The sequence below is a fragment of the Stegostoma tigrinum genome, chromosome 1, assembly GCF_030684315.1.
Source record: "Stegostoma tigrinum isolate sSteTig4 chromosome 1, sSteTig4.hap1, whole genome shotgun sequence".
In the NCBI taxonomy this organism is placed as follows: domain Eukaryota; kingdom Metazoa; phylum Chordata; class Chondrichthyes; order Orectolobiformes; family Stegostomatidae; genus Stegostoma; species Stegostoma tigrinum.
Window position 1 is genome coordinate 167,772,053 of NC_081354.1, and position 21,071 is coordinate 167,793,123.

General features: G+C 43.7%; 1 long non-coding RNA gene across 1 annotated transcript; it reads left to right on the plus strand.

The window, feature by feature from the left end:
* Positions 1-2,328: 2,328 nt before the first annotated feature.
* On the plus strand, positions 2,329-20,820 carry LOC132210623 (uncharacterized). Its single transcript, XR_009446762.1, has 3 exons — positions 2,329-2,408; positions 10,170-10,478; positions 20,747-20,820. It is a non-coding gene; the product is annotated as an uncharacterized LOC132210623 (long non-coding RNA).
* The last annotated feature ends 251 nt before the right edge of the window (positions 20,821-21,071 follow it).

Genomic DNA, 21,071 nt, shown 5'->3' on the forward strand with positions numbered 1-21,071 from the left:
ATCATTTATATCAATGACAAACAACAGGGGGGTCCACACTGATCCCTGTGGAACATTGTGTGTAACAGGCCTCCAGCCCGAAAAATCGCCCTCCACAACTATTTTCCATCTCCCACCGTCAAGCCAAATTTGTATCCAATTGGCAAGCTCTCCTGAATCCGATGTGATCTAACTTTACTCACCAGTCTATAATGTGAAACCTTGTCAAAGGCCTTACTAAAGTGCATGTAGACAATGTCCACCACTCTGCCCTCATTTATTTCCCTGGTTAGACACTCAAAAATTTCAAACAGGTTTGTGAGACCCAATTTCCTGTGCACAATGCCATGTTAACTATCCCTAATCATTTCTTGCCTCTCCAAATGCATGTAAATCCTGTCTCTCAGAATCCCCTCCAACAACTTACTCACAACTGACTTCAGACTCAAAAACCTATAGTTCCCAGTCTTCTCCTACAGTCCTTCTTAAAGGCACACCTACTGCTACCCTCCAGTATTCTGGCATGGCTATTGATGACACAATATCTCTAGCAGCCTTGCAATTTCTTCCTTAGCTTTCCACAATGTCCTCAGTTAGGCTTTATGTGAAAATGGTTTAGCAGTGGGGAACAGTTATCTCAGTTGACTGGATGGTTAATGTGTGGTTCAGAATAATGCCAACAACAGCCTGAGTTTGATTCTTGAGATAATGGGGACTGCAGATGCTGGAGAATCCATCCTGGGCCTCCTGCAGTGCCACAATGATGTCACCCGAATGTTGCAGGAACAGCAACTCATATTCCGCTTGGGAACCCTGCAGCCCAATGGTATCAATGTGGGCTTCACAAGCTTCAAAATCTCCCCTTCCCGCACTGCATCCCAAAACCAGCCCAGCCTGTCCCCTCCCCCACTGCATCCCAAAACCAGCCCAGCTTGACCCGCCTCACTAACCTGTTCTTCCTCTCACCCATCCCTTCCTCCCACCCCAAGCCGCACCTCCATTTCCTACCTACTAACCTCATCCCGCCTCCTTGACCTGTCCGTCCTCCCCGGACTGACCTATCCCCTCCCTACCTCCCCACCTATACTCTCCTCTCCACCTATCTTCTTTTCTCTCCATCTTCGGTCCGCCTCCCCCTCTCTCCCTATTTATTTCAGAACCCTCTCCCCATCTCCCTCTCTGATGAAGGGTCTAGGCCCAAAACGTCAGCTTTCCTGCTCCTAAGATGCTGCTTGGCCTGCTGTGTTCATCCATCTTTGCACTTTGTTATCTGAGTTTGATTCTTGTTCCCGATGAAGAGTGCTTGATATCTGTGGCCCCCGTGCTGACATGGATAATAATAGACAAGCCACAACTGACAGAAACTGCCAAGAAAGTGGTTCAGGATTGATAGGAACACACAATGAGCCGTGGGCTTACCTTTGAGCAGAATACTGAAGAACGAATGAAAAGCTGAGCTCCTACCTTCCCATTACTGACTTTACAGAAGATATTGTATAACAGTGCTGAGGTAGCCAGGAATAAAACTTATAATATAAATTCCTTTGCGTTTGTTTTTGTTTGCTTTCCACCATTATATTGTATATAGGTTAAGGTTGCAATAGATCCATTCTCAGTTCACTGTACGAATCTCGTGGCTTTTCCAGAGCAGTTTTCTCAAGTTGCCTCTCATTTTCAAAACTAAAATCTGAAACAGCATGCATCCCATCTCACCAGATGAACAATTAATCTAAATCTTATGTTCTGTATGTCTAAGCTACATAATGTATGAGTTAATATACAAGATGTTGCTGAACACTTAACTGTGCTAAATTAATTGTGAAGCAATTTATGAATTTGTACATGTTTATAAGCTTTGTCCTTGAGTTATGGCATTAATTTGCATGTCTGAATTTAATACATTTGTTTATTATCTGGGATAATGCATTACAATAATTAGTATACTTCAAAATGCTTTGTCATTTATGAATTGCTTCAGGACATTCTGAGGATATGAAAAGATTGATTGGTTCTTTCATTTGTTCCATAAAATATTAAAATGACTACTTGTTATTGTTAGAATGAAGGTTACATTTCAATGCACTCCTTTTGAAATAAAATTTGGCCTGATGTGTACAGTACCATATATGTATGTGACAGCACATCCCCCATCGGTTCTTTCCCCATATTCTGTCAATTTTCACCTTCAAGTAAAAGTATCTGTATCATTCTCATTGGAATGTGACTGTTGAGTTTATTGCCAACAGCTTTTCAGAATCAAAAGTCACACGACACCAGGTTATAGCCCAACAGGTTTATTTGAAATCACAAGCATTCAAAGCACTGCCCCTTCGTTACCTGAAGTCTTGACTCTGTCCATCTCAGTCCAACACCGGCACCTCCACATCATGACCAGCTTTTCCAGGCAGTGTATTCCAAATAGCAGTGTGGTACGTAAAGCAATGTTTCTTCATGTTATCTATAGTACAGATTAATTCAAATTTATTGTAAGAGAGTGCCACACCAAAGGCTGCTACATAAGATAAAGTTGCACGGTATTTCAAGTAAAGTATTGGCATGAATAGAGGATTGGTTGACCAGTAGAAAGCAAAGAGTAGGGGTAAATGGGTGTTTCTCTGGTTGGCGGTCAGTGGCTAGTGGTGTGCCTTAGGGATCAGTGTTGGGACATCAATTGTTTACAATTTACATAGATGATTTGGAGTTGGGGACTAACTGTGGTGTGTCAAAATTTGCAGATGACACTAAGATGAGTAGCAGAGCAAAGTGTGCAGAAGACACTGACATTCTGCAGAGGGATATGGATAGTCTAAGTGAGTAGGCAAAAGTCTGGCAGATGGAGTACATTGTTGATAAGTGTGAGGTCATCCATTTTGGTAGGAATAAGAGCAAAATGGACTATGTTTTAAATGGTAAAAAATTGCAGCACGCTGCTGTGCAGAGGAACTTGGGTGTCCTTGTGCATGAATCGCTGAAGGTGGGATTGCAGGTGCAGCAGGTAATTAAAAAGGCAAATGGAATTATGTCTGCCATTGCTAGAGGGATGGAGTTTAAAAACAAGGAGGCTATGCTGCAGCTGTATAGGGTCCTGGTGAGGCCACACCTGGAGTACTGTGTGCAGTTTTGGCCTTCTTACTTGAGAAGAGATACACTAGTACTGGAGCGAGTGCAGAGGAGATTCACTCAGTTGATTCCAGAGTTGAAAGGGTTGGATTAGACTGGGATTATACTCATTGGAATTCAGAAGAATGAGGGGAGATCTTGTAGAAACATATAAAATTATGAAGGGAATTCATAAAGTGGAGGCAGGGAGGTTGTTTCTTCTAACAGGTGAAGATAGGACTAGCGGGTATCACCTCGAAATAAAGGGAAGCAGATGTAGGGCTGAGGTCAGGAGGGACTTCTTCACCGATGGATTGTGAATCTTTAGAATTCCCTGCACAATGAAGCAGTTGAAGCTACCTCACTGAATGTATTTAAGGCAAGGCTAGATAAATTTTTGAACAGTAAAGGAATTAAGGGTTATGGTAAGTGGGCAGGTAAGTGGAGCTGAGTCTCAAAAAGATCAGCCATGACCTTATTAAATGGCGGGGCAGGCTCAAGGGGCCAGATGGCCTACTCCTGCTCCTAGTTCTTATGTTCTGATGTTCTAATGTTCTAAGATATAACCTGTCATTGAAGCAGGATTAAACAAGATCAGAAAACTTTTATCACTTCTTCAATCGCTCTGCTGGGTGCAATACTACAAATGGTGGCAAGATACTCAGAGTCTATTAGGACTTTTTTTGTTATTTTTCATTTATGAAAGAATCATAGAATCCCTACAGTGTGGAAACAGGCACTTTGTCCCAATTCCACACCAACCCTCATAGCATCCCACCCAGACCTATCCTCCTATAACTCACCTTATCTGCACATCTCTATACACTACAGGACAATTTAGCATGGCCAATCCACCCTAACCTGTACCTCTCTGAGCTGTAGGAGGAAACGCACACAGACATGGGGAGAATGTGCAAACTCCATACATTGGCTCAAGGGTAGAATTGCACCTGGGTCCCTGGCACCATGAGGCAGCAGTGCTAACCACTGAGCCACTGAGTTGTATGTGGGATAACTGACTATGATTCATGTATGTATGTCTCTCTCTCTCTTGGAGGGACACCATTGGATACAATAAAATTGTAATGAAATTGGATACCATGGGATAACAAATTTAAATGCAAAGCCAATTAGATGGAACGTGTGAATTCCCAAGCAGCCCAAGACAATGTTATTTTCATCTGTTAAAATGCCTTTAAGCATAAAGGGCTCAGTCAAATGTATATCATGACATACCAGACCATTGTGATCATGGATGGCAGGGGACCTTTCCTTCAGGTTTTACGTGTACAATGGTGACTATTATCAGGTAAACATAGGAACATAGAAAGTGATAATAAAATGTGAGGCTGGATGAACACAGCAGGCCAAGCAGCATCTCAGGAGCACAAAAGCTGACGTTTCGGTCCTAGACCCTTCATCAGAGAGGGGGATGGTGTGAGGGTTCTGGAATAAATAGGGAGAGAGGGGGAGGCGGACCGAAGATGGAGAGAAAAGAATATAGGTGGGGAGAGTTTAGGTGGGGAGGTAGGGAGGGGATAGGTCAGTCCAGGGAAGACAGACAGGTCAAGGAGGTGGGATGAGGTTAGTAGGTAGGAGATAGGGGTGCGGCTTGGGGTGGGAGGAAGGGATGGGTGAGAGGAAGAACAGGTTAGGGAGGCAGAGACAGGTTGGACTGGTTTTGGGATGCAGTGGGTGGAGGGGAAGAGCTGGGCTGGTTGTGTGATGCAGTGGAAAGTGTAGTGAAGTGCAGTGAAGTGGAAAGAATAGAAAGCGTATGGCACAGAAGGAGGCTCCTTAACTTCTCATGTCTGTGCCAGCCCAAAAGATGAGGCACCCAGTTTAATCCCACTTTCCAACATTTGGTTCGTAACCCTGGAGGTAACAGCACTTGATGTTTATATCCAAACAACTTTTTAAATGGTTTGAGGGTTCTTGCCTCGAATATCCTTTGAGGCAGTGGTTCCACGCCCCAAACACTCCCTGGGTGATAAAGATTTTCCTCCTTTCCCTGCTAATTTTTCTAGCCATCACTTTAAATCAATGCCCCTAATCATTGGCCTCTCCGCAAAGGTAAATAAGCCCTTCCAATCCATTCGATCTTGGTCCTTCTTCATGTTGTGCCTCTCAATCAAACGTGCCCTCACCCTCCTATGTTTAAGGGAGAACAAGGTCAACCTTTTCAATCTTTCCTCATGGCTTCAATTTTCCAGTCCTGGCAATACCTTTGTAAATCTCCCTTGCACTCTCCCTCGTGAAATCATGTCCTGTCCATAATGAGGTGACCAGAACTGTAACAGCACTAAGTTGTGGTCTAGCTAATGATTTACATGATTTCAGCATAAACTCCCTGCTCTCAGTTCTAATGACGGATAGGATTCCATATGCCTTCCTAATCGCCTTGTCAACCTGCCCTGCTACCCTCAGGGATTTGAGGACATTCATTCCAAGGTCTCTCACTTCCTGTACACAACTCAGTATTCTCTCAGGAATTGTATATTAGTTGCATAATCTTTTTAGTCGTTGGATTAGATGCCTGACTGATCGGCAGCTGTTTCCAGCATCAATACTGGAAGAAATCTATCTTCTACCACAGTTAACTTAAAATGATCCACATTCAGTGAGTATATTTTGACATTGTTGATGCTTTAAAAGTTGCAGTAATTGATTCCTGGAGATGCAAGCTGACATTGTACATTTAGATATACGAATATAAGAACTAGGAAGAGACGTGGGCACATGGATCCTGAGCCTATTCTGCCATTAATTAGCTTATTGATAATCTTCAATTTTACTCCTACTTTTACAATCCTTGTAGCTCATCAAGTGTGTAATGGTTTTCTTTGTCCGCAAAGCAGCTGGTCTCACTCCTCTTGCTTTCTCTGCTCAGATCTACAATTCTTTTATCTCTCTGTATTCATCCAAAATTCTCCTTTGAAAAGCCATAGTTGCCTCTGCCTGTATTGCATACTCAGGCTGCAAGATCCAGATTCTAACCAACTGCCGTTTAAAAATGTATTTCTTCACAGGGCTTTCAATTTATTTGTCAATCACTTCTAAATTGGCACTTTGATCCTTATACCAATGGGAACATTTCTGTCCAGGATGCTGATGATTTGAGCACCCCCATCAACTATCCTCTCCACCTTCCTTCTCAAGCAAAAATCTCACCTTCTTTGCACATGATTGAAGTCCCTCATCGATAGAATATTCCTTATATCTTTTAGAATAGAAGCCCTACAGTGTGGAAACAGGCCCTTTGGCCCAACATGTCCACTGACCCTTGGAGCATTCCACCCAGACCATTGCACTATAACCCACCTAATCTACATATCCCTGAACACGACAGGCAATTTATCATGGCCAATCCAACAAACCCTGCACATCTTTGGACTGTGAGAGGAAATCAGAGCGCCCGAAGGAAACCCATGCAGACATGGGGAGAATGTGCAAGCTCCACACAGACAGTCGGCCAAGTGTGGAATTGAACCCAGGTCTGTAAGGCAGCAGTGCTAACCAACGCAGTGCCAACTAAGCAGACCAACATGAGGAGAGGTCACTTTGGATCTGGTGCTTGTCAATGAACCGGGCCAAGTGTTGGTAGGACAGCATTTTGGCAGTAGTGATCATAAATCTCACTTTTACAATAGTCATGGAAAAGGATAGGTACATACAGCCGGGTAAGGTTTACAATTGGGTGAAGGCTAATTACAATTCTGTTAGGCAAGAACTGGGTAACATAAAGTAGGATCAGATGCTGTCAGGGAAGAGCACTACTGAAATGTGGAGATTGTTTAAGAAATGCATACTGTGTGTGCTTGATATGTTTGTCCCTAGCAGGCAGGGAAAATGCAGTTGAGTGAGGGATCCTTGGTTCTCAAGAGATGTCGAACAACTGCTTAAAAGTAAGAAGGATGCTTATATAAGGTTTAGGAAGCAATGAATGGAAAAGGCTCTAGAGGGAAACGAGTTAGTCGGGAAGGAGCCAAAGAGAGGGCTTAGGAGAGCTCTAAGAGGGCATAAGAAAATGTTGGTGGATAGGATCAAGGAAAGCTCCAAGGCTTTTTATACATACATGAGGAATAATGGGAATGACCAGAGAAAGGGTAGGGCTGGTCAAGAATTGGAAAGGAATTTGTGCACTGAGCCTAAAGAGATAGGTGAGGTCCTCATGAATACTTTTCTCCGGAATTCACAACTGAGAGGGAATTAGTTGTAGAGGAGGACAGTGTGAAACAGGCTGGTAGGCGAGAGGAGGTGGATGTTGGTAAGGAAGGTGTACTAGGTATTTGAGGAGCTTGAAGATAGATTAGTCCCTTGGGCCTGAAGGGATTTATTCAAGGATTCTATGGGAAGCGAGGGAAGAGATCGCAGGGCCTTTGGCGATGGTCTTTTCATTCTCACTGTCCACAGGTATAGTGCCGGAGAGAGGCAAGCTTCATTCCCTTGTTCGAAAAGGGAATAGCGATAACCCCGGAAATTACAGGCCAGTTAGTCTTATGTCAGTGGTGGGCCAATTATTGGAAAGGGTTCTGAGAGATAGGATTTATGATCACTTGGAAAGGCACAGTTTGATTTGTGATAGTCAGCATGGACTTGTGAGGGGTGGATCATGCCTCACAAGCTTTATTGAATTCTTTGAAGATGTGACTAAACATGTGGATGAAGGTAGAGCAGTGGATGTGGTATACATGGATTTAAGTAAGGCATCTGATAAGGTTCCCCATGGTAGGCTCATGCAGAAAGTAAGGAGGCATGGGATAAGGGGTAATGTGGCAGATTGGATTCAGAATTGGCTGACCCTTAGAAGAGAAATGGGGTAGTGGACGGAAAATATTCAACATGGTGCTCAGATACGAGTGATGTACCACAAGGGTCTCTTCTGGGTCCTCTGCTATTTGTAATTTTTGTAAATGATTTGGATGAAGGAGTGGAACAGTAAGTTCGCGGACGATATGAAAGTGGTTCGCGTTGTGGACACTGCGGACAGCTGTTCTAGGTTACAAATGGACATTGATAGGATGCAGAGCTGGGCTGAGAAGTGGCAGATGGAGTTTAACCCTGAAAAGTGTGAGGTGATTCATTTTGGAAGGACAAACTTGAAAGTAGAATATGGGATTCACAGAAAGATTCTTGGCAGCTTGGAGGAGCAGAGGGATCTAGGGGTATATGTTCACAGTTTCCTGAAAGCTGCCACCCAGGTGGATAGAGTTGTTAAGAAGGTGTATGGTGTATTAGCTTTCATTAATAGAGAGATTGAGTTCAAGAGCCATGAAGTTATGCTCCAGCTATACAAAAACCTGGTTTAGCCACATCTGAAGTATTGTGTCCAGTTCCGGTCACATCATTACAGGAAAGATGTGGAAGTGTTAGAAAAAGTGCAGAGGACATTTACTAGGATGTTGTCTGGAATGGAGGGAAGGTCTTACAAGGAAAGATTGTGAGAGCTAGGGCTTTTCTCTTTAGAACCACGAAGGATGAGAGGTGACTTAATAGGGATGTACAAAATGATCAGAGGTATAGATAGAGTAGACAGCCAGAGACGTTTTCCAAGGGTGGAGATAGCTTTTATGATGAGACATAGTTTTAAAGTGAAAGGAGGTAGATATTGGGGAGGCATCAGAGGTAGGTTCTTTACTCACAGAGTGGTAGGGGCATGGAATGCATTGCCAGAGAGGGTAGTGGAGTTGGCTTAATTAGGGGCATTTAAGCGGCTATTAGATAGGCATATGGGTGATAGTATAAGGTAGGGGTGGAGGTTAGATAGACCTTAGGTTTAGGGTAAATGTTCGGCACAACATCGTGGACCGAATGGCCCGTACTGTGCTGTAATGTCCTATGTTCTTAGTTCTATTAACCACAGAGACACAGTGCCACTCAAATGTTGGGGATAGGTGAGAATGCAGAGTAGTCAGATCAGCCACAATGTTCCTGAATGGTAGAATAGGCTCCACAGGCTGAATGGCCAAATGTCTGCCTCTGACTAACATGTTTATATGTTCATTGCATGATTACATTCAGATGAGAGGGAATTAACGCTAATGTGTAGGGGTTTGGAGATACTTTGTACGACAATGACCATCGTTAGATATAGGAGAAGGGTGCTCATTCTGCTTAATCTGCTACTCAGTGATATAATGGTTTACTGTCAGTGGCCTTAGTTGACTTTCCTACCTGGCTTCCATTACTCTTGTCTTAGCAATTGATCAAAAATCTAATTTAGTCCTGAGCATATTTAATGACCCAGCCTCCCTTGCTTTCTGTGGAAGTCAATTCCAAAGGCTATCAACCCTCTGAGGTAAATGTTTCCTCCTCATCTCCATCTTAAATCGAACAGCCCTCATCCTGAAGCAGTGCCCCATTGTTTTAGATTATTTTCCCAAGAGGAAGCATCATCTCAGTATCAGCCCTGTCATGTCCCCTTTAGAATCCTCCATGTTCTAATAATGTTGCCTTTCATTCTTCTCAACCCAATCTGCCCAACTTTTCCTCATAAGAAAATCACTTCACCCAGGAATCTGCCTAGTGGACCTTCTCTGGACTGTTTCTAATAGCTGTACATCCCTTATTGATATCCAGATCTCTCTCCAGCCACCTAGACTCATCCCAGCATTGGACCAAGATATGTCTAGATCTGTCATCTCCCTGACACAAAGAACAAACAAAATTACAGCACAGGAACAGACCCTTCAGCCCTCCAAGACTGCACTGATCCAGATCCTCTATCTAAACCTGTCGTCTATTTTCCAAGGATCTGTATCCCACTGTTCCCTGCCCATTCAGGTATCTGTCTAGATACATCTTAAATGACATTATCATGTCCGCCTCTAGCACCTCCGCTGGCAACATATTCCAGGTATCCACCACCCTCTGCGTAAAGAACTTCCCACGCATATCTACCTTAAACTTTTCCCCTCTCATCCTGAAATCGTGACCCCTAGTAATTGAGTCCCCAACTCTGGGAAAAAACTTCTTGCTATCCATCCTGTGTATACCCCTCATGATTTTGTAGACCTCAATCAGGTCCCCCCTCAACCTCTGTCTTTCTAATATAAATAATCCTAATCTACTTCACCTTTCTTCATATCTAGTGCCCTCCATACCAGGCAACACCCTGGTGAGCGTCCTCTGCATCCTCTCCAAAGCATGGACACAAGTCTTTTGATGATGGGTGAGCAACAGATTCACTGGAGCCTGCAAGGAGGCAGCTCGGATCAAACCATAGGGTTATCGCTGACTAGAAGGAAGCAATGGTGCATCTCTACAGCCCTGAATGTGACTGAGCAGCTCTACACTTATCCATGCTGCTAACCTACCTGGTAATTTACCGCATGCATAAGCGCAGTCACTGGCCTGAATTTCCAGGATGTCTAGGATTGACATTGAAAAAGGATGACACGGTGAGGGAATTAAATTGAATTATGAGTAAGGGTTATGAATTTCTAATTTCTACTCACCTTCAGTTAATACCTAATAATATAAGAATAGGTTAAATAAAGTAGAAGTAGCTCAAGTTAAAATAAACTAAGTAACTTAAAAATATTATGGTTAATGTGTGTCAGGACAAGGGGAATGCCCAGCTTCTGGTATGTGGGGAGTTAGAGATGCATCATATGACTAAACCAGTGCCCAAAGTGCCAGCACCTATACAAGCTTGAGCTGTGGGAATCACGGAGGTGGAGAACTGTGTGGATAGCACATTCACAGAGACGATCATATCACAGATTAGAGGCAAGCAGGCAGATTATGCAGGAATCCCCTGCTCACTAAGCCATTTTCCACTCTGGACACTGGTGATGGTGGTGGAACCTTGGAGAAATGCAGCTACAGCCAAGCCCGTGTTCCCATGCGACGGGTGGGGAGGCAGAAGAGCGGGAAAGCAGGAATGATTTTTTTGATAATAAAATGTGAGGCTGGATGAACACTGCAGGCTCAGCAGCATCTCAGGAGCACAAAAGCTGACATTTCGGGCCTAGACCCTTCAGCCCTGATGAAGGGTCTAGGCCTGAAACGTCAGCTTTTGTGCTCCTGAGATGCTGCTGGGCCTGCTGTGTTCATCCAGCCTCACATTTTATTATCTTGGATTCTCCAGCATCTGCAGTTCCCATTACCAATGATTTTTTTGAGTTAGTGGAACTGACAGGCATTTCTGCAGCTGTCAACGTGACTCCCCAGTTTCTTGCCTCCCTGTTGCTAAGGTCAAGGATGTTACAGAATGCTTTTCAGGACATTGTTCTGCGGGATGACAAACAGCCAAAGGTTATAGTCCACATTAGCACTGACACCTTAGGTGGGAAGGGAGATGTAGTCCTGCAATTGGAATTTAGGGAGCTAGGTAGAAAATTAGCAAGCAAGATCTCTAAAGTAGAAATCGCTGGTTTACTCCCAGTGCCACATGCAGTTGAGAGTGGAGAAAGGAAGATAAGTCAGGTAAGTACATGTCTGAAAAGATGGTTCAGGAGGAAAGGATTTAGATTCCTGGGATCAGCTCTGGGGCATGGCCCCTAAACAAGCTGGACGGTTGTATACACAGAGCTGGGATATTCCATGCGGGGTGTTTTGATAGTGCTGTTGAGAGGGTTTTTAACTAACTCAGCAGGTATGTGGGAACCAGAATACATTAGGGAGTAATACATGGTCCACAAACAGCAAGAGACAGGTTGCATTACAATAGACCACAACAATTTATTGGATGGTGTCTGCATTGGGAGAACTTAATGAAACCTAAATCAGAGTTATATTGTATGAATGTGAATGCACTGATTATAGTTAATAAGATTGAGGACCTGCAACACAGATCACTTTACAGAGTTGTAATATTGTGGTGATAATGGAGACCTGTCTTAAGAAAGGGCAGGTCAACTGTTCAATATTTGTGATTACAAAATATTCAGAGAAGATAGGCAAGGGAAAAAAGGAGGAGTGATAGTGTCGTTGGTTAAAGAAAGCATTGCAGTACTGGAGAAAGAGGATGTTTCTGAGAGTACAAGGCAGAATCAATTTGGTCAGAACTGAGAAATAAGAAGGGTGTACTTGCATTACTCACCAACTAGTGAGCAGGCTATGGTGGAGCAAATCTGCAAAGAAATTTCAAGAGGTGTTAGCGTTATAGAGCATTTATAATGGGAGACTTTAATTGTTCATAGCTAAACTGGGATAATAAAAAGACAAAGAGCAATGCATGACAAACATTCCTAGATTGGATTTGAGATAATTTCTTGCAGCAGTAGGTGTTCAAACCAACAAGACAGAAGGCACTGCATGACCTGGTGCTTGGGAGTGAAGTGGGCCAGATAGAACGCTGGGCACACTGTTAGAGGCAAGAGGTCAGTGTTTCATACCTTTTAGGATGCCAGTGGAAAATAAAGCTGATTATGGGTCAAAAGGAACTGTGGCAATATGGATGTAAAACAGTAGGAAACAGAGAGGAATGGCTAATGGGTATTTCTCAGAATGAAGGAAGGCTGGTCATGGAGATGTGTAGGGGTTAATCTTGAGACCGTTTCTCTATCTAATTTATATAAATGATTCTGATCTTGTGTCAGAATGATTTCAAAGTTTGTGGATAACAGAAAGTTTGGAAGAATTGTAAACTGTGAGAAGGAGAATTTAGAGCTTCAAAAGGGCATTGACACATTGGTGGAAAAAGCAGTTCGTTAGGTGGCAGATGAAGTTCAATGCTGAGCAATGTGAGGTTTTACACTTTAGTATGAAGCATGTGGAATTCAAAAAGGTGTGCAGGAGCAGAGAAGCTTGGTATAACTTGTCTTGGAAATATAATTTGGATTGGAAATTGGCTTGCTGAAAGAAGACAGAGGGTGGTAGTTGATGGGAAATGTTCATCCTGGAGACCAGTTACTAATGGTGTACCGCAAGGGTCGGTGTTGGGTCCACTGCTGTTTGTCATTTTTATAAATGACCTGGATGAGGGCGTAGAAGGATGGGTTAGTAAATTTGCAGATGACACTAAGGTCGGTGGAGTTGTGGATAGTGACGAAGGATGCTGTAGGTTGCAGAGAGACATAGATAAGCTGCAGAGCTGGGCTGAGAGGTGGCAAATGGAGTTTAATGCAGACAAGTGTGAGGTGATGCACTTTGGTTGGAGTAACCAGAATGCAAAGTACTGGGCTAATGGTAAGATTCTTAGTAGTGTAGATGAGCAGAGAGATCTCGGTGTCCACGTACACAGATCCTTGAAAGTTGCCACCCAGGTTGACAGGGCTGTTAAGAAGGCATACGGTGTTTTAGCTTTTATTAATAGAGGGATCGAGTTCCGGAACCAAGAGATTATGGTGAAGCTGTACAAAACTCTGGTGCAGCCGCCCTTGGAGTATTGCGTACAATTCAGGTCACCACATTATAAGAAGGATGTGGAAGCTTTGGAAAAGGTGCAGAGGAGATTTACTAGGATGTTGCCTGGTATGGAGGGAAGGTCTTATGAGGAAAGGCTGAGGGACTTGAGGCTGTTTTCATTCGAGAGAAGAAGGTTGAGAGGTGACTTAATAGAAACATATAAAATAATCAGAGGGTTAGATAGGGTGGATAGGGAGAGCCTTTTTCCTAGGATGGTGACGGTGAGCACGAGGGGGCATAGCTTTAAATTGAGGGGTGAAAGATAGAGGACAGATGTCAGAGGTAGTCTCTTTACTCAGAGTAGTAAGGGAATGGAACGCTTTGCCTGCAACGGTAGTAGATTCGCCAACTTTAGGTACATTTAAGTCGTCCTTGGATAAGCATATGGACGTACATGGAATGGTGTAGGTTAGATGGGCTTGAGATCGGTATGACAGGTCGGCACAACATCGAGGGCCAAAGGGCCTGTACTGTGCTGTAATGTTCTATGTTCTATGTAATATTATTTCTTCACTGGATCCTTGCCGGACCCTGGCTGTCCCTCCCTAACAGTATTGTAGGTCTACCTGCAGCACATGGACGGCAGACCAATGGACCAATGGCACAGGCTCAAGAAGGCATTGCACTACCACCTTCTCAAGGGCAATGCAGGACAGCCAATAAAAATACTGGCCAGCCAATGATGCTCACATTCCACAGGTGAATAAAAAGTAGAGTACAAAAGTTATTAAAATCACAGGACGAGTCGAGACAGCAGTTAATAAAGTATAATCTTCTGGACTTCACTAGCAACCATGACGCACAAAAATATAAAGTTACGAAGAACCTGTGTAGGATACTGGTCATTTCTCAGCTGGACTATTATGTACAATTTTGAGCCCTACCTGATATTGAAGAAGGTAGATGCATTGGACAGAATGCAGATGATGTTTACAAAAATGATTCTAAGGCTGAGAAACTTCAGCTATGAGGAAAAATTGGAGATGTTGAGACTGATTTCCTTGGAGAGATGAAGGGGGCTAAGGGGAGATTTGAAAGAAGTTTTCAAAATGAGGACTCTGCAGAGAGTAGATAGGGAGGAACTGTTTATGCTTAAGATGGGATTGAGAACCACAGGGCACAGTTTTAAAGTTTTGCAAAAGAAGCAAATGCGAGATGGGAAAAAATGTTATGTCTGAAATGCACTGCCTGGAAGTGTGGCACGGGCAGGTTCAAATGAGAATTCAAGAGGTTATTGGATGATTATTTCAATAAAAAGGATGTCCAGGATCATGGGGAAAAGGCAGAAGATTAGCACGAGGTTAAAATCCTTAGAGAATCAGTGCAGATTCCATGAAACAAAAAGTATCCTGCACTGTGACAATTTTTTGTTTCTGTGAAAGTTAACAGAATATTACCTAGGTTTACTGGCGTTAAAATATGTGAAATTTACACAAGCAAAACAAAGCAAGTGTCTATTCATCTTGACCTTCAATTTAGACAAAGAGTGAGGACATCCTAAAAGGCTTTGTTTTAGTTAACATGACACCCACTGCTGTTTGGTTATTCAAACCATGATAAATTCTTTCCTTCGTTCTTTTGGATTTTATAAACTGGCTCTGAACTCATTGGAAACTCAATGTTGACATTTTGCAAAGAGTGATGTATGTTGTGATGGTGTTGAGTTTAATTCTAATTAGCATGAGAATTTTACATGGTCTTTTGGAGAAGAGCTTGATTTCTGCTTTGCTATTTACACACTAGAAATTAACTGTCATTAAAACATAAAGAGTACTTATTCATTCCTTCTGTTTATACAATTAATATGAGGTTATATTTTTCAATAAATCATGAGTTATTTTGTTTCATAAACCATCTAGAATTTTGGAATCATACAGTATAGAAGAGGCTGCTAGGCCCATTGAGTCTGTACAGCCAAAAATACTCAACCACCTAGGATAGTTCCCAATTTCCTGCACTCAGCCCATAGCCTTAAATGATATGACACTTCAAACATTCATTCAAGCAATTTTTAAAGGTTGTGACATTTCCCACCTCAACTACCCTCCCAGGCTATGCATTCCAGAACCCCACCAAACTCTAGGTAAAAGCATTTTCTTTAAATCTCCTCTAAACCTCCTGCCTTTCGCCATAAAATTTTGTTCCCTTGCTCTTGATCCTTCAAATAAGGGGAACATCAGCTTTCTATTCACCCTGTCCATGCCCCTCATAACCGTATCTCTGACTTCTACCAGAGCTTCCCTCAACCTCTGCTGCAAAGAAAGTAACCGAGCCTCTCTTCATAGCTGAAGTGAACCACCCCAGACCTGAAATCTTAATGATAGAAAGTTACAAAATAAATGCCAGTTAATCACCTTGTGGAATAGAAAGAAAGTTTTAACACTCAGGCAATGCCCTGAACGCACACTACATCAATATCTCTTGCAAGGTCAATCAAAATGACAAAAGAAACTGCAAAAAATCAGATCGCTGTGTGTGGCATGAATAACTGTTACAAATAATCTCATCACTAGAATGAAACGGAAGGAACCGTGTTTGTGTTTTAAAAGCAAGAAGATCCCTCTTGGCACCTCCCATGAAGAGAAAGCTGTCATGAATGGGATCAGAGATAAGGGAAAGCAGGGTACAATTCCAGTAAAAAGATACTTTTGTCAGATTTTTAAAAAAGCATGATAGAGGCAGTGAAATATTTCTGCAAAAATACATAAGTGAGGGAATGCATACCTGAATTGGGTAAATATACTAAGATAATAAAATGTGAGGCTGGATGAACACAGCAGGCCAAGCAGCATCTCAGGAGCACAAAAGCTGACGTTTCGGGCCTAGACCCTTCATCAGAGAGGGGGATGGGGGGAGGGAACTGGAATAAATAGGGAGAGAGGGGGAGGCGGACCGAAGATGGAGAGCAAAGAAGATAGGTGGAGAGGGTGTAGGTGGGGAGGTAGGGAGGGGATAGGTCAGTCCAGGGAAGACGGACAGGTCAAGGAGGTGGGATGAGGTTAGTAGGTAGCTGGGGGTGCGGCTGGGGGTGGGAGGAAGGGATGGGTGAGAGGAAGAACCGGTTAGGGAGGCAGAGACAGGTTGGACTGGTTTTGGGATGCAGTGGGTGGGGGGGAAGAGCTGGGCTGGTTGTGTGGTGCAGTGGGGGGAGGGGATGAACTGGGCTGGTTTAGGGATGCAGTGGGGGAAGGGGAGATTTTGAAACTGGTGAAGTCCACATTGATACCATATGGCTGCAGGGTTCCCAGGCGGAATATGAGTTGCTGTTCCTGCAACCTTCGGGTGGCATCATTGTGGCAGTGCAGGAGGCCCATGATGGACATGTCATCAAGAGAATGGGAGGGGGAGTGGAAATGGTTTGCGACTGGGAGGTGCAGTTGTTTGTTGCGAACTGAGCGGAGGTGTTCTGCAAAGCGGTCCCCAAGCCTCCGCTTGGTTTCCCCAATGTAGAGAAAGCCGCACCGGGTACAGTGGATGCAGTATACCACATTGGCAGATGTGCAGGTGAACCTCTGCTTAATGTGGAATGTCTAGAGGATCCCCCTCGTTCTCACACACCACCCTACCAACCTCCGGATACAACGCATTATCCTCCGACACTTCCGCCATTTACAATCCGACCCCACCACCCAAGACATTTTTCCATCCCCACCCCTGTCTGCTTTCCGGAGAGACCACTCTCTCCGTGACTCCCTTGTTCGCTCCACACTGCCCTCCAACCCCACCACACCCGGCACCTTCCCCTGCAACCGCAGGAAATGCTACACTTGTCCCCACACCTCCTCCCTCACCCCCATCCCAGGCCCCAAGATGACATTCCACATTAAGCAGAGGTTCACCTGCACATCTGCCAATGTGGTATACTGCATCCACTGTACCCGGTGCGGCTTTCTCTACATTGGGGAAACCAAGCGGAGGCTTGGGGACCGCTTTGCAGAACACCTCCGCTCAGTTCGCAACAAACAACTGCACCTCCCAGTCGCAAACCATTTCCACTCCCCCTCCCATTCTCTTGATGACATGTCCATCATGGGCCTCCTGCACTGCCACAATGATGCCACCCGAAGGTTGCAGGAACAGCAACTCATATTCCGCCTGGGAACCCTGCAGCCATATGGTATCAATGTGGACTTCACCAGTTTCAAAATCTCCCCTTCCCCCACTGCATCCCTAAACCAGCCCAGTTCATCCCCTCCCCCCACTGCACCACACAACCAGCCCAGCTCTTCCCCCCCACCCACTGCATCCCAAAACCAGTCCAACCTGTCTCTGCCTCCCTAACCGGTTCTTCCTCTCACTCATCCCTTCCTCCCACCCCCAGCCGCACCCCCAGCTACCTACTAACCTCATCCCACCTCCTTGACCTGTCCGTCTTCCCTGGACTGACCTATCCCCTCCCTACCTCCCCACCTACACCCTCTCCACCTATCTTCTTTGCTCTCCATCTTCGGTCCGCCTCCCCCTCTCTCCCTATTTATTCCAGTTCCCTCCCCCCATCCCCCTCTCTGATGAAGGGTCTAGGCCCGAAACGTCAGCTTTTGTGCTCCTGAGATGCTGCTTGGCCTGCTGTGTTCATCCAGCCTCACATTTTATTATCTTGGAATCTCCAGCATCTGCAGTTCCCATTATCTCTTGGGTAAATATACTGATTGCCATGAAATTATTTTTGATCATTATTGGCACAGGTGGCTCAGTGGATAGCACTGCTGCCACATGCAGATTCGATTCCACACTTGGGTGATAGCCTGTGTGGACTGAGTACGTTCTCCCCATAGCTGCATGGGTTTCTTCCGGGTGCCCCAATTTCCTCCCACTGTCCAAAGATGTGTAGGCTACTCCAAGCTGAATGCAGGGCGACGGGGATTGGATATGGGGTTATGAATGGGTGGGTGCTCTTCAGAGGTCAGCACAGGCTTGATGGGTCAAATGACCTCTTCCTGCACTGTAGAGATTCTATAGGGTTTCATAATAATTGTTAGGGTCCATACAAAAGGTAGTTTGTCAATAATCATGTCCCTTTCCTTCCTATCAAATATTTCTGCAACATTCCTTAATGTATGTAATCAGGAACAATTGGTAAAAAAAAATTAAAATTTTATTGATAGCCTTCCTCTAAGCTTGAATAATGGAGAAGTTCATCCAGAAGCAATATTGCATGTCAACAATTTTTTTTTGGTTTCCCAATTCTATCTGATCAAGTTTGATCCATACTTCAACTGTAATGCCCCACTACTGACCACTTATTAAATAAACAGCTGTTGATTTTGATCTGTAAAACTTCAATTGACCTAAGCCTATAAAATGTTGGGAGGGCATTCTTAATGACCACTACTTGTTTGAGAAGGTGCGGCCTGGTTTCAAATTAAATGGTTTTAAAACTGTTTCTATTTGTTATTGATCCTATCAGCAGGGGAAATAGCCTATATGAAGCTACAGTATTGAAACATGCTTTTATTTTTCAGTTAAATCATCCCTCATCCACCTCTAAACTGAAGTGAATGGATGAAGCTTGAAACTCTCAATAAATAATGTCTACCTTTGATGTCCAATGTAATACCATTGCTGAATTCTCCCACTATCAATATCCTAGAGGTTACCATTAACCAAAAGCTGAATTGGAACAACACCAATCACCCGTTGACCTCTGTGGTCTGTGAAGGCAACTCAACACCACCTTCTCCAGGGTAATTAAAGATGGGTAATAAACGTTAGTCTGAGTAGCAATGATCACATCCCATGAACAAATTTTTAAAAATGGTCAAATCATGATTTTCAGTGCTTAACTCATTTCCAAAAGAGGGGATAAAGCCTTTGCCTCTTCTTACAACGCATTGCCTTTTGTTCCACACGCCCTTGGTTATGTAGTTAAAGTGCTAACCTAGACTTCATTGGCCCAGTTTCAGCAGTGGGTCATAAACCCAAAGCCTCTGACTCAAAGGTGAGTGAGTATGCTATCATCAAGCCAAGACTGCCACATAAATTCCCCCTGCAGTGTGGTGCCTAAAACTACTTCACCTGGGGGCATGTCTAATGCTCTGTACAACTACATTTAAGCTTCCTCACTAGTTTTATTTTGAAACCCCTTGATTTTGTTAGTATCTAGAAATCTAACCATCTCTGTCTTGAATATATTCACTGATTGAGTTCCCATAGCCCACTGGGCAAAGAACTGGAACAATTATTGCTCTCCAAGGGAAAAAGCAGCCCTCCTTATCTCAATCCTAAATAGCTTGACCCCTATTGAGATGAGGAGGCACGGTGGCTCAGTGATTAGCACTGCTGCCTCACAGCACCAGGGGCACAGCTTTGATTCTACCCTCAAGTGACTGTCTGTGTGGAGTTTGCACATTCTCCCCACGTCTGCGTGGATTTCCTTCAAGCACTCTGATTTCCTCCCAAAGTCCAAAGATGTACAGGCTAGGTGGATTGGCCATGCTAAATTGCCCATAGTGTCGAGGCATTTGCAGCTAGTTGGATTAGCCATGGGAAATGCAGGGAGATAGGGAATTAGGTCAAGGGGCGGATGGGTCTTGGTGGGATGTTCATCCAAGGGTTGGTGCAGACTCGCTTAGCCGAATGGCCTGCTTCTGAATTGTAGCGATTCTATGAACCTCAGAGCAAAGGGGACCATCATTTCTGGATCTGCTGCACCTAAGAATTGTGTAAGTTTCAATGAGATCATCTCCCACTATCAGAGGAATTAACCCATTCAACCTTCCTGGCACTTCCTCTATGGTAAGTGTATCCTTCCTTTGGATAATTTCCAATACGTTTATCATTAAGGAAATATTCTTTTTCAAATCCAAAGTGAATAAACTCACAGTTCAACTCCAATTTGATCTCCATTTGCCACAATTTTGCCTGTTCAAAGTCATCATACAGGTTTCTGCTCCCGTGCACTCCTAACTGAATATCATCTGCAAACCTGAATAGACAGCCTTCTTTCTATCTTTTAATCTAAGACTTTAAAATTTATAAATATGTACAGTGAAAACTTGAGGCCCCAGTTCAGATTCCTGCAGAATATGACTTGTGGCATAATGCCAATCAGAAGCCATTGCCTTTATCTTTATTCCCTGTCTCAAACATTCCAGACAATTACCAAGCCATGTCACAAGACTTCAAGTTCATTCCATTTGTTTGCATATTTTACTGTGTTAGGAACCAGTTACTTGATTGAGTGTCACTAACTGCCTGTTTGATCAAATGGAGAAAGCTGCTTGTTTAAGTTCGGAGCTCCAGAAACAGCTCTGTCATGAGCTCCCAACAATAGCATTTATTATAATCCAGGATGTCTCTGCGTCTGTTTTTCCAGATTGCCAAATGAACTGAAATCTACGAACAAAATGTTGACTGTGAAGAAGCACATCTTAGAAGTGTAATGAAGCGATTTAGTCAGTGCCTGAAAAGAGCTGGAATGGATGGCACAAGAGGCAATAGATTTCCTAGTTCCATGTATTGCATTCCACTGCTCCTTAAGGTCTGAATTAAAGGAAGACTGGAACGCAGACTTCCACTGCAAGTAATAGTAATTTCATGACAACAATACTCTTGATTTGATGTGTTTCATCATATAACAAGAAAATGTAGACATGTTTATTTATTCTCCATATTCTAGTACTCGATAAACCAGTCCACTG